At 32.8% G+C, this 10000-nt stretch overlaps 2 non-coding genes and 1 pseudogene across 2 annotated transcripts; 2 read left to right on the top strand and 1 right to left on the bottom strand.

Moving 5' to 3' along the window:
• Window positions 1-2398: 2398 nt before the first annotated feature.
• TRNAF-GAA (transfer RNA phenylalanine (anticodon GAA)) lies at window positions 2399-2471 on the bottom strand. The gene has a single exon. It is a non-coding gene; the product is annotated as a tRNA-Phe (tRNA).
• Window positions 2472-4856: 2385 nt separating this feature from the next.
• Window positions 4857-4929, top strand: TRNAT-UGU (transfer RNA threonine (anticodon UGU)). Its single transcript has one exon. It is a non-coding gene; the product is annotated as a tRNA-Thr (tRNA).
• Window positions 4930-9458: 4529 nt separating this feature from the next.
• The window catches only part of LOC128288627 (photosystem I P700 chlorophyll a apoprotein A1-like), a 2408-nt pseudogene continuing 1866 nt past the window's right edge, over window positions 9459-10000 (top strand).

The raw sequence follows: 10000 nt of genomic DNA, 5'->3' as shown, positions 1-10000 counted from the left end.
GGGCATTTCTAATAATATCAAGTGCTATTCCTATTTTGGCATTTCTAATTTCTGGAGTTTTAGCCCCGATTAGAAAGGGTCCAGAAAAACTTTCTAGTTATGAATCGGGTATAGAACCAATGGGCGATGCTTGGTTACAATTTCGAATCCGTTATTATATGTTTGCTCTAGTTTTTGTTGTTTTTGATGTTGAAACGGTTTTTCTTTATCCATGGGCAATGAGTTTCGATGTATTGGGGGTACCCGTATTCATAGAAGCTTTCATTTTCGTGCTTATCCTAATTGTTGGTTCAGTTTATGCATGGCGAAAAGGAGCATTGAATGGTCTTAGTTCCTGAATATTCAGATAATAAAAAGAAAGAAAAAAGTCAAAATAATAATAACATTGAGTATGAATTCCATCGAATTTCCCTTACTTGATCGAACAACCCAAAATTCAGTTATTTCAACTACATTAAATGATCTTTCAAATTGGTCAAGACTCTCCAGTTTATGGCCGCTTCTTTATGGTACCAGTTGTTGCTTTATTGAATTTGCTTCATTAATAGGCTCACGCTTCGACTTTGATCGTTATGGGCTGGTACCAAGATCGAGTCCTAGACAGGCAGACCTAATTTTAACAGCTGAACAGTAACAATGAAAATGGCGCCTCTTTAGTGAGATTATATGAACAAATGCCCGAACCTAAATATGTTATTGCTATGGGCGCGTGTACAATTACAGGAGGGATGTTCAGTACTGATTCTTATAGTACTGTTCGGGGGGTCGATAAGCTAATTCCCGTGGATGTCTATTTGCCGGGCTGTCCCCCTAAACCCGAGGCAGTTATAGATGCTATAACAAAACTTCGTAAGAAAATATCTCGCGAAATCTATGAAGATCGAATTAGATCTCAACAGGGGGATCGGTGTTTTACTACCAATCACAAGTTTTGTCTTGTACGCAGTACTCGTACTGGAAATTATAATCAAGGATTGCTCTATCAACCACCATCTACTTCAGAGATTCCTCCTGAAACATTTTTCAACTACAAGGGTTCACTATCTTCCCACGAATTAGTAAATTAGGTAGGATTTTTTTTTTTACAGAAACAGACAACGAATTAATCTTCATAAATTGATTTCATCATAAATGCGAAATACTTATCTTATAAAATGACAAATAAAAAGAAAAGTGCGGAGAGATAAAAGATGCAGGGTCGTTTGTCTGTTTGGCTAGTCAAACACGGGCTAGTTCATAGATCTTTGGGCTTCGATTACTAAGGAATAGAGACTTTACAAATAAAGCCTGAGGATTGGCATTCCATTGCTGTTATTTTATATGTATATGGTTACAATTATCTACGTTCCCAATGTGCCTATGATGTAGCACCAGGCGGACTGTTAGCCAGTGTGTATCATCTTACGAGAATAGAGTATGGTGTAGATCAACCGGAAGAGGTATGTATAAAAGTATTTGCTCCAAGGAGTAACCCTAGAATTCCGTCTGTTTTCTGGTTTGAAAAGTTCGGATTTTCAAGAACGAGAATCTTATGACATGTTGGGAATCTCTTATGAAAATCATCCACGACTGAAACGTATCTTAATGCCCGAAAGTTGGATAGGTGGCCTTTACGTAAGGATTACATTGCCCCCAATTTTTATGAAATACAAGACGCTCATTGAATGATAAGAAACTAATTACAACTTCGAATATTCAAGGAATATTTGTACATTCTCTTCTAGCTCAAACAGAGGAATTGAGGTTTCATTCGTATTCTTATGGATAGGCTAATAAATAAAAAGAAATAAAAGACAATACATCATTGAGATTCTCGATTTTGAAGAGACTTTTTATTTATATTTATTTTATTTCGGACGAGCCGAGACAATAGGATGAACAACAAGGGTTCTGTACCGTGAACTTTGTATCGCGCACATCACTTAGATGAACTCTAGAGAGTCGCATAGAAGGGAATGAAGAAATGGAATATGAAAGAGAATACAAAGAAATAAATGAAAGGGGATCGGCTTCTATTTGTACTGTAGCTGAGATGAGTCTTGGTTATTTCTATCCTTGAACTCCTCTAGACCCGACTTTTTGTTGGGCCTTTCAACCAACTATTTTTATTTTAATCTTTTAATTAAATATGTATGAAGTATTACCATTCTTTTTGAATGTGAGAAGCCGCAGTGTGAACAAATAAAAAAGAAGAGGAAAGATAAGCAAATTTTGTCTTTTACTACATTATAATAGACACATTAGAATAGACTCTTTGCTCATTTTAAAAAGAGAAAAAAATACAAAATAAAATAAATAAAGAGAGGGTTTACTCTCAGATACCTAGCTAGATAAGTATGTATTATGTCGATCCATATCAATTAATTTGTAGAGTAGATACTCATACAAATTAATCATATGCCAGGAACCAGATTTGAACTGGTGACACGAGGATTTTCAGTCCTCTGCTCTACCAACTGAGCTATCCCGACCATTACCGACGCATTATCCTCATAATACTAGATGACTTGGGTCTATGTCAATTAAAAATGAAAACAAAAAAAACGAAAAAGTATTAAATTAAAAGTCTCGAACAGGAATTTCTTGGATCTTCAAAAGGAAGACTTTGTAAATTTCCATATGAGTAATCATATGTATTATGAATCATTCAAATAGGTATTCCTTGCTCAAGAGATTTCTACGTATATCATATATATATCACATCACACTATATCACAAGACTTGTGATAAGAGAACAAAATTCTGCTATGCTAGGATACGCTTGTAAAACGGCAAAGAATAGGATGAATGAGAAACATGAGGAACTTTGAACCACTAACAAAAAGGGTAGGATAAAATAAATAGACAGCAAACGGGCTTTTTGGGGTTGGGGATAGAGGGACTTGAACCCTCACGATTTTTAAAGTCGACGGATTTTCCTCTTACTATAAATTTCATTGTTGTCGGTATTGATATTGACATGTAGAACGGGACTCTATCTTTATTCTCGTCCGATTAATCAGTTTTTCAAAAGATTTATCAGACTATGGAGTGAATGATTTGATTAATGACTATTCTATTCGATTCTTTCTTCAACTTGGAATCGATTCACAACAATTCTTTTTATTTTTCATATTTTCATATAAATATAAATTGATATTGCATATAATAGAAATAAAAAAAAAAATACGGGTTCGGTTCGTCTTTTTTGAGATAGTTTTTCATTAGTATACCTATAAAAAAAATAGGTATATCTTGCATCCTTTCTAGAGTTTCGATATTCGATATAAGGATTCCTTTACCAACAGTCAACCCCATTTGTTAGAATAGCTTCCATTGAGTCTCTGCACCTATCCTTTCCTTTTTTTCTTATTCTCGCTTGCTGAACCTTTGTTCATGTTTATTTTCGTAAAATAATAAAATAATAGGATTTGGCTCAGGATTGCCCATTTTTCATTCCAGGGTTTCTCTGAATTTGAAAGTTATCACTTAGTAGGTTTCCATACCAAGGCTCAATCCAATTAAGTCCGTAGCGTCTACCAATTTCGCCATATCCCCTTTTGTGTCTTGAGATTAGGATCTCATTAGGATGCCCCTCCTTCCCCCTTTCTCCCTCCTTTCCCCCTTCTTTCATTTGTTTATTTTCTTTCGTTTATTTATTTGCTTTCTTTTTATGCGAAACCGTTGAATTTAGTAGATATAGATACAGATTCTTATATCGAAGGGTCTTTACCTATTTTCTTGTTTGTTTATCCGTTTTTCGTCTCTATCGGAGACCCATATTAATTTTTATTTGGTCCAAAAATATTTTATCATTTCTGTATTCGCAATTCAATATAGATGGGTATTTCATAACATATATATGTCCTCTTACTCTCAGTTTTCTCAGGCAATTTGGTGGAATACTGAAGGGTCGATTCTTTTTTCGTCTTAGCTTCTGTCTTTATGAATGAAAACAAAAGAAAGGAGTCTCTCATTATGATCTGGATTTCATTTCTATGGGTTGCATCTTTTTTTCTTTAATTTCATTTTTATTCTTATTATTAGACTATCCTATATAACCATAATAACTAAAAAATAAAATGAAAATTGAATTTATTCATTATTAAAATGAAAATGAAATTAATTATTTTTTTTATAGTATAATAGCTAGAACTAATTATTTCTATTTAATAACTAGAACTAATTATTCCATTCATTTCTATTTCGAATTCGAAGATAATTCAAATTTTGAGTCTAAAAGAGTTTCATTCTAATTATCTAGACTTATAACGTTTCATTTATATAATCATAAAATATATAACTGCATAAAAGATTTTGACTCTAATTATCTCTATTTAGAACTCTAAACTAAATAGAAATAAATTTAATCTAGATTAAATCTATTAAATCGATCGATTAAATGAAATCTATATAAAAATTTTCTATTTCTATATAATTTAGATGTAAAATATACTAAAATATAAAATAAACTAGAAAATAAAAATGGAGTCAGTAATATTAGTAATATTACTATATTAATATAAAAGAAATATAACTAAGATATAAAAAAAGATATTAAATATATTAAATATATAAAATATATAGATAAATAATAAATATATATATAAAATTTTAATTTAAATCGAATTATTAGATTCTATCAACATTAGCTTGAATATTAGATTGAATCTACCATTATTATATTAAATATGTTATATTTATATTAAGTTTATATTAAGTATGGCATTAAAATTAGAAAAATTCTAGTTTTTCTAAATTCGAGTCTCTAATTCATATTAATAATTCATATTAATTATGAATAACTAATAGATAGTTAATAGATAAGATCTAATAGTTTGCTGAATCCCTATGGATACCAAATTTCTATTATTTGAGCCCGCTTAGCTCAGAGGTTAGAGCATCGCATTTGTAATGCGATGGTCATCGGTTCGATTCCGATAGCCGGCTTTCCCTATTTGTTTGCTTTTTGCCTTTTTTACATAATTTAGAATGTTTTTTTTGAAATCAAAGAACAAACAGTGAAAAAGCTTTTTCCCCTTTTCTTTCCAATTCTTTCCAAAGGTCAACAATCTGTTTATTATCTCGTCGAAACTTCCAATTAGGGATCAATTTGAGGAGTTAGATCTTTGCAGAATAAATCAAGAAAAAAAGGGAAACTCTTTTGGTTTAATTTATTTATCTATTTAATATTATATTCAATTTATTTATATATTATATCTATTTTATTATATATATTCTAAATATTTTATATCTAAATATTTTATATATTTTTATATTTATATATTAATATTATTTTATATATTATATATATATTTATTTCTATTTTTGTATACATTATATACAATACAAAAAACAAAAAGTAAAGTATGGATATTGATCCAATTCATCTCATTAATATTTGTAGTACAATCCTTCAGTCGATTTCGCTTCATTTAGTTCAGTTTTAATTTCGGTTTATGAAATTTCAATAAAATTCAAATTAATAAGGAGTCCTTATGTCACGTTACCGAGGGCCTCTGTTTCAAAAAATACGCCGTCTGGGGGCTTTACCGACTAACTAGTAAAAGGCCTAGAGCCGGAAGCGATCTTAGAAACCAATCGCGCCCCGGTAAAAAATCTCAATACCGTATTCGTTTAGAAGAAAACCAAAAATTGCGTTTTCATTATGGCCTTACAGAACGACAATTACTTAAATACGTTCGTATTGCCAGAAAAGCCAAAGGGTCAACAGGTCAGGTTTTACTACAATTACTTGAAATGCGGTTGATAACATCCTTTTCGATTGGGTATGGCTTCGACTATTCCTCAAGCCCGTCAATTAGTTAACCATAGACATATTTTAGTTAATGGGCGTACAGTAGATATACCAAGTTATCGCTGCAAACCCCGAGATATTATTTCAGCGAGGGATGAACAAAAATCTAGAACTCTGATTCAAAATTATCTTGATTCATCCACCAATGAGGAATTACCAAAACATTTGACCTTTCACACATTACAATATAAAGGATTAGTCAATCAAATAATAGATAGGAAATGGGTTGGTTTGAAAATAAATGAATTGCTTGTCGTAGAATATTATTCTCGTCAGACTTAAACCTAACTAAAATAACAAAACAAGGGTTCTGCCCCTTTCACCTGAGTTAAGGTTAAGTAAAGGAAGACAGGGAATGGGTTTGATTCGAGATTTTCTCCTATTCATGTATGATAGATACGTAAGGAGATTTTCATCCCTGTATGCTATTTTACGTATTCCATATTAAAAGGAATTGGGAATAGAGAACTAAAGAAGGGTCTAATTTTTAGTATATGTTCTTATTTGATACATTGTAGTCAGTTACATTGGCGAATTAGGTGAAGGTGCGGAAAGAGAGGATTCGAACCTCGGTAAACAAGAGTCTACATAGCAGTTCCAATGTTACGCCTTGAACCACTCGGCCATCTCTCCTACATAATTATTATGGCCGATACCCCGAGCGAATAGCGAGTTACTCATATTAGATTGTTCGATAGGTACGAACAATATCAATTCTAACTAGGAAACTTGCTATAAAAATAGAAAACTTTTCATCACTTTTTTTTTATCACTTTTTCTTTAGCCTCCGGGCTCGAAGAATTTTTAAAAAATGGAATGGGTCTACTTTTATGTTATTTCGTACTGTACACTTCCTTTGTTTGTGAGATCATTTTATTTTCTCACGAGGGGTAATGAAAAGAGTTATAGAATGGATTGCTACCTATGCCTAGATCGCAGATAAATGGAAATTTTATTGATAAGACCTTTTCAATTGTAGCCAATATCTTATTACGAATAATTCCGACAACTTCAGGAGAAAAAGAGGCATTTACTTATTACAGAGATGGTGCGATTTGATTATTATTATATATATATTTTACTTTATTCTCTTTATTCTTTATTTATTATTTACTTTTTTATTTACTTTACCACTCTCAGTCTTAGGAAAAAGACACATTATTCAGAATAGAAAAAAGGCTATTGAAAACAAAAAGAAATCTACGCTTGTTGAAGGTGAAGTTTATAAATAAAGCAATTCCTTCTGTCGTGTATCCCCGATTAATGCAACCTCAGATGCTTCAATTGTTGATTCGAGTATTGAGCGAAAGGTTACACCTATGGGTCTGTATTGTGGGTCAACCCTACTACACTAGTACCAATAGGCGGCATAGAGGAAGAAGACTACGCCTAGGAATCAACAACACGAAAACTTTGTTATTAATGATTCCCTTTCTTTATCGGGATCGGAACTAAGAGAAATGGTTGGGACAACAAACATCCATCTTGTTCGTACTTTGGATACCCATATAACCATCGAAGATTGTTGAAGTGACTAATTCCTGGAAATTAAGGAGCGTTGAGAACAAAGAAATTGTTGAGTTTACTTTTTATCTAGTACGAACACGCTTGATGGTAAGAAAAGATCTTTTGCAAGAGGGTTGGCTAGAGATTTCTTGTAAAAACATTAGCCCTGCTCAGTTCATAATGACAATATTTCGACCTTTTTTAATTCCATGGATTATTCTCATTATGCACATAAAGGAGGAGCCGTATGAGGTGAAAATCTCATGTACGGTTTTGGAACGGAGAATTCTTTGAATCGAATGACGACCGTAACGGATGTCGGCTCAATCCGAAGGAAATTATGCGGAGGCCTTACAGAATTATTATGAAGCTATGCGACTAGAAATTGATCCCTATGATCGAAGTTATATACTATATAACATAGGCCTTATCCACACAAGTAATGGAGAGCATACAAAAGCTTTAGAATATTATTTTCGAGCACTAGAACGAAACCCGTTCTTACCACAAGCTTTTAATAATATGGCTGTGATCTGTCATTACGTGCGACTATCTCCACTATAGAAATAAAAAAGGAAAGAAAGAGCAAATACGCTAGTAAATAAATACGCTAGTAAATAAACACGCTAGTAAATAAAATACTAGAAAAAAATAGGCTTTCTACATATTGCATCGTCCAAAAACGATTTTTATCAGCTGTAACAAAAAAAGAAACTTCATAGAAGTCGAAATATGAAGAAATATATATGCCTAGATACTTTATTCTATGGATAAAGATCTAATTGATAGAGGAAGCACCGTAAAGATCAATTAGCGAGGTTTTGAGCCGATACAATAAATAAGAACTGCTTATTTATGTCATGATATGAGATAAAATTAGGAATCGACTTATGTAATAGAGCCGATCCCCAAGTTATTGAGCAGCGGTGTAGCATCAGATCCCAAAGACAGTAAGTCTTTTTATGAGGAAGAAGTCTTTTCAAGGATTCTATATAAATTTCTATATGATATGAAACCGAGATAGTTACCTTTCAGAAAAATCTAACGGACGACAGCCCTGAAATGCCTATGCTTTATTTTTCTGAAGGTGGAGAAAAGATAAAACTTATTATTAATTTAATCCAAATTAGAGTTTGAAACTCATGTAATTAACCCCTTTTGGTTAACCCGAGACAAATCAATAGATCTATGAGAAATCTCATTCAATTGGATATATGGTAGGGTAAAAAAATGGGATACCAAAAGAATTGACTGCCGAGCCGTATGAGGTAGGAAACCTCAAGTACGGTTCTAAGGGAAGGAATTGAACCGCCTATTTCGACCGGGGAGAACAGGCCATTCGACAGGGGGATTCTGAAATAGCGGAGGCTTGGTTCGATCAAGCCGCTGAGTATTGGAAACAGGCTATAGCGCTTACTCCTGGTAATTATATTGAAGCGCAGAATTGGTTAAAGATCACGCGGCGTTTCGAATAAGAACAAGAGCTCTCTGTTTATTTATTATTATTTTAGTTTTAGGATTCGAAATTGAATTAGAAATTAGAGAATTCTATTTAATTCTATTTCTATTTAATTTCTATTAAATCCATTTATTTAATATTTAATTTAATTAAATAAATTACGGTACTATTTAAATTATTAAATTCGATTTTCTAGTCAATTTGACTATTTAAATTAAATAGTAAAAAATATTAATTTAATTGGAATTGTTAATTGTGTAATGGTTTGGTTTTGTTGGACCCATGGGTCAAATAAAACGGAGCATTTCTCTCTTTGGGAAAAACCAATCAAAGAATTTCATTATATCCTTTCTCAAATCGTTCTATTTCGTTTGATATTTCGTAAGGATAAGTAATACACGGATATAGCAAAATAAAATATATATATAATATATATATATTTTCTGCTTCTATTTCTATTAAAACTAAAACTAATAAAACCCTCAAATGACTAACTATCGATACTGGAGTATCCTGTAGTAATGAATGTGCACGTGATTTGGGATAGAGTAATATTGTTTGTTCTATCTATGTAAGACAAAAAAAACTCCACCTCGGAACTTCTAATTGAGATATGAATACACTACACCGGTTGCACAAAAAAATGGGTTTTGCACCAATGTAAGTAAAGTCCGAAAAGGTTTTATAAGATTAAAAGGTCCGTTGAGCGCCTCATGGATATGTCATAATAGATCCGAACACTTGCCCCGGATCGACTTCCAGATCATAATTGCTCTAGTGAATAACTAAAGAAAAAATAGATAGATAAAAAATAGATAGATAGATGAGAGATAGAAGAGAAAGAAACTAATTATAAGCGTCTCTCATAGGTTCACTAATTACTGACTGTTGGCGGGTCTCTTTGTATGTGTTGTCCGGAAAGAGGAGGACTCAATGATTATTCGTTCGCCGGAACCAGAAGTAAAATTTTGGTAGATAGGGATCCCGTAAAACTTCTTTCGAGGAATGGGCTAGGCCGGGCCATTTCTCAAGAACAATAGCTAAGGGACCTGATACTACCACTTGGATCTGGAACCTACATGCCGATGCTCACGATTTCGATAGCCATACCAGTGATTTGGAGGAGATCTCTCGCAAAATATTTAGTGCCCATTTCGGCCAACTCTCCATCATCTTTCTTTGGCTGAGCGGCATGTATTTCCACGGTGCTCGTTTTTCCAATTATGAAGCATGGCTCA

Source organism: Gossypium arboreum, unplaced genomic scaffold (assembly GCF_025698485.1).
Source record: "Gossypium arboreum isolate Shixiya-1 unplaced genomic scaffold, ASM2569848v2 Contig00242, whole genome shotgun sequence".
NCBI classification, from domain to species: Eukaryota; Viridiplantae; Streptophyta; class Magnoliopsida; order Malvales; family Malvaceae; genus Gossypium; species Gossypium arboreum.
This window is presented reverse-complemented; position numbering and strand designations above follow the sequence as displayed.